Here is a 4,622-nt window from a genome sequence, read left to right as displayed (position 1 = left end):
TTACTTTTTTTTCTCTGTATGAGTGTGTAAAATTCCAGTTAATCAACACTGGTTTCATTCCACAAAAGCATTATACAGTGTGTGTAGTTTGCAAAAGACTTTATGATTGTCACTAAATTTTAACTACCTTCACTTAATGCGCTTCAACTGCCGCCTTAACTACAGTAAGCATTTAGAATAAAAGCCAAAATAGAATTCTTGCTGCCTTCTGAGACCTGAGATGTTAGCTCTCTATTAAGCTGGTATCCGCCAGCCCCGAGCAGCTTAAGGCAAAGCAGAGCTGCCTAGTTGTGGAAGATTTTTCTAGTCGCTGCATAAAGGAAACGCCTACAAGTTGCCGTATTGCTTTCTGAAAAACAGATCGCTATATATTTCATGTAAAAGTTGTTATATAAACAGAACAAATTTTGGAGTCTCCTTTTCACTTGTGGATTAAGTGGGCAATACTTAGTTTGGCATTTGAATCCTAACATTATGTAACTTAGCTACTTTGGGTAGTCTTAGACTGCTTCCCTAGTCATTTTAATTTGTTCTGTCTTCTGACTCCGTCCTCTAAACAGAAATGGCAATGACAGTTTATCTTGATTTTTTTGTTTTTTGCCTATCCTAGTATTTTATCTGATTATTATCCTATTAAATGTATAAAAATGGTAAAAAAAAATAAAAACAATAAAAAAGTTTCAGACATTAGCACAGTAAGTTCTTCAAGATTCTGCCTGCTTTTTGTCTTCCTGTGGTAATTCGATATAAAGGCCTGCAGTTCTATTTGACATCATCTTTATTTTTCCTTAATGTATCAATGAACAATATGTGAAATATGTGTTATATTTGTTTGCCTTTTCTCTCCTCACTAGAATGCAAGTTACACAGAAGCAAAGACTCTTTGTATGTTGTTTTGTCATCTGTATTTCAGTGTCCAAGACCTGAAAACATTTAGTATTGGCTGCGTGGTTGTTTTGCATCTAACTTCCTGGAAAGCAAAGGAATCACAGGTTAGCTTTGATCAGGATCCTTATGGTGTTCCAGATCTACCTGAAAAGTTGTGGTGATTTGAATGAAAATGGCCCCCATAGGCTAGTATATTTGATTACTTTGTCTCCAGTTGGTGAAACTATTTGGGAAGAGTTAGAAGGTCTGGCATTATTGCAGTAGAGGTGTCACCACGCAGAGGCTTTGAAGGTTCAAAAAAGCAATACCATTTCCAGTTAGCCCTTTCTGCCTCATGCTTTTTGATTCAGATGTAAGCCCTCCTCTACTGCTCCACTGCCATGACTGCCTTCCTGCTGCCATGCTACCTGCTGTGATAATCATGGACTCGAACCCTCTGGAACCATAAGACTTCAGTTAAATGCTTTCTTTTATGAGTTGCCTTGGTCATGGTGTTCTCTCACAGCAATAGAAAGTAACTGAATTAGCAATATTTCTATGCCCAGAAAAAAAGAGAAAATTGTAGGAAAGAATTACCTGGCAAAGAGAGGGTCACGTGTACAGAATGTTCAGTCTATACTCACAGATATCAGAGAATTCTGCTGAAATAATTTCCTTTTGTGTCTCCCACAGGATGTAAATGTCTGAAAACAGGACCTGTTTAAAATGTTGTTTCTGAATAAAGATGGCAAGGAGTCTCAGAAGGGAGAAGCCCCGTTCTCGGTGTGAGAGCTTTCCATTCACTTCTTACCTCCTCTTTACAGGAGCAGAAGATGTTCATGGGGAACTTAGTGCAGCGCTGATCCATTTCCTTTCCAACTGTTTCCAGGACAAATGCATATCACTTAGGACTAGCCTGAGGACCTGGATGGATAAGATTTCCAGGAATGAGTTTCCTAAAAAATACTTAGGTATTTATTATTGCTTTCTGTTAACAAGAAAATAATGATTGAATGGTGGGTACCATATGCAACCTCTGTGTTTAGAAATTCATAATTTAAAAATCTAAGTTATGTTTGAAATTCAACCTCAAATTGCTTTGTTCAAAGTTTATTATGCAAAGTTATCTGCAAAAGAAAGTTTATTGCTGAAGTATTAATTACATTGAAAATAATGAAATTACTGATGTTAGAGAAATTGTTAGATTACAATACATTCACAAAATGAAATGTTATATAAAGTAAAATTTTTTAGTAATAGTTGTATTAATTAATTTTGTGATGGGGACCTGGGCATCTAGAATTAGTTTATTGATAGTTTTCTTTTCTTTTTTTTTTGTTTTTTTTCTGTTTTTTTTCTTTTTTTTTTAATTGATAGTTTTCTTGTTGTGGATATTTATTTTAATCTTTGGCAAGTGCTGTTTGGATCCCAACTTGTTAGGTCAAGGACTAGCAGACTTATACTTGGTATTCAGTCTTCGGACCACTCTCTGTTAGTTTGTAAATGGAGTGCCACGGGTGGTCTCATCTTAGCTAGATATATGTGCAAGTCCTGAGCCTTGGAGACAACTCCCTGTAACCTTAGAAGATTCTCTCTGTGGACATCCACAATTTTGTAAATGATGTTCTGTGTTCTGCTAGTTATCTTTGAATAGCACAGACAGCTCTGGGCTGGACTCCGTGCAGTGATGGTGCTGTGTGGGGTAGTGGATGGAGTAACTGATAGGCAAGGGCTGGGAAAATAGGTCTGAGTGACCCACTTAGAGTTTTAATTGGTCTCCACATGGTGCCTATGCCAGAAGATGAGGTGTCTGTCCAGCAGGCAGGTGACTGAATGGATATGGACAACCTACCTGGGATTTCACTTGAACTCCATGAGGTGCTTTTGCCAGGCGGTATGTTGAATGATAGGTAGACAAGCTGGGAAGCAGGTCTAGATGACCTATTTGAGTTTCTGAGATGGACACTATGCCTGAAGGATAAATGGAAATAAAATTAAAATATAAAATGAAATTCTCATAAGATCTATTACAAAAAATGTCTCTAAATGTTTCTATTTAAATATCAACATCAATCTGTATAAATGAATCTAGAGATTACAAAGAAAATTTATTTCAGGAAAACAATCAATTTGTTCTTAAAGGAAAGAACATGAAATGTGCTCCATGTCAGACTGAGAAATGCACTGCCTCAGCAGTAAGGGTAAGATGAAGGACAAAAAAGTTCTTCTGATTAATAAAGAGCCTAAAGAGCATGGGAAACATTCCCAAGACTCATGGCTAGAGAATAGAGTTGCAGATTATACTCAACAGGAACTGTCTTGTCTTGTCTAGGGCTGTCACTCAGAACCCTCCTAAGAACTCCAGAGCACATTGCCTGCCCCTAACTGGAATAATGAGCATCATATCACTTGCAGAATGACTCCTCAAAACCACCTGCAAGCTAAACAGAAAGAGTTAATGTGCTTAGCATCGACACTGGGCTTAATTTCTTGCACATAAACAAGAAAGAAAGAAAGAAAGAAAGAAAGAAAGAAAGAAAGAAAGAAAGAAAGAAAGAAAGAAAGAAAGAAAGAAAGGAAGGAAAGAGGAAGGAAGGAAGGAAGGAAGGAAGGAAGGAAGGAAGGAAGGAAGGAAGGAAGGAGGGAAGGAAGGAGGGAAGGAAGGAAGGAAGGCATGGGGAAACACTCATCATATATGGATAAATGAAAAATCAGATAACAGACTTGCAGTAGCATACTCAAATCTCATAACAAGTAACTACTAGAGACTATTAATCTATATTTTAGACTTAGCAACCCAGTTTCCACAGAATCATGACACTGCTGAACTAAATATTTATATAGATGCACTAAAGACTCATTTATAAACTCAGAGACTAAGTTTTTTAAATATTAAAAGTTTCATTCACTGTATATGTTCCTTAGGTCTCAAAACAATTATTTATAGACAATGCTCCTTTTTATTATTGCAACAATTAGAGGCCATTCATTCACTCATTTATTCATTTAGTAACTCAAATATTTATTTATTGCTTACCCATTTTTGTTGTAACCAAATTCTTGATTTTTGAATGACATGCAAATCTATATGCAATCCTTATTTCTAGAGTTATAATTTAATGCAAGAAGAACAGCTATTAAGAAATAGCTATTAAGAAATATTAATTCAAAGAAATATAAAATGCTATGAGCATAAAATGAGGTAGACATTTATATTTGGCCTTACGTAGTTATGATTCTTAATTATAACAGACAGAAACCCAAATTTAGCTTGAAAAAACACAAGAGGGAGTATAATAGCTATAAGACTGGACTTTCTAGAGCCTCAGATAGGAGTTAAATTGTTGACAATTCATTTGGTAACCCCAAAAAGGTAAAGGAGCAGGAGTCAGAGAAGAATAGTAATTAGAATTAGTAACAGGAGAAGCTACAGTGGAGTAGCTGTAATAAGAGCTGTGACAATAGGTGATGGGGAAACTCTGTCAACCAATCACATCTAGTTAAGGCGTGGCTACCTGGGGCCCAGGAAGAAAAACTGGGAGGACCCAGGTGTGCCCCCTCTCTCTGCGAGGCTCCCACCAGACAGATAGGAAGTTGGACCTCCCATTCTTGAGTGTGAGTTTCCACTTATAACCATTAAAATATAATTGTTATTCTTGAGTTTGCCTGGTTATCTTACCAACCTAATTTACAATACTTGGTGCCCAACATGGGGCCACTAGAGTCTCTGGTAGCTCTGGCCAGCTGCAGCCAGC

The 4,622-nt window shown here is 36.9% G+C and overlaps 1 pseudogene; it reads left to right on the top strand.

Moving 5' to 3' along the window:
- LOC101998887 overlaps nt 1-409 on the top strand; it is a 1,882-nt pseudogene extending 1,473 nt beyond the window's left edge.
- The last annotated feature ends 4,213 nt before the right edge of the window (nt 410-4,622 follow it).

This window comes from Microtus ochrogaster, chromosome 21 (assembly GCF_000317375.1).
Source record: "Microtus ochrogaster isolate Prairie Vole_2 chromosome 21, MicOch1.0, whole genome shotgun sequence".
Classification (NCBI taxonomy): Eukaryota; Metazoa; Chordata; class Mammalia; order Rodentia; family Cricetidae; genus Microtus; species Microtus ochrogaster.
Note: the sequence above shows the minus strand (reverse complement) of the source record. Positions and strands in the feature narration are given on the sequence as shown.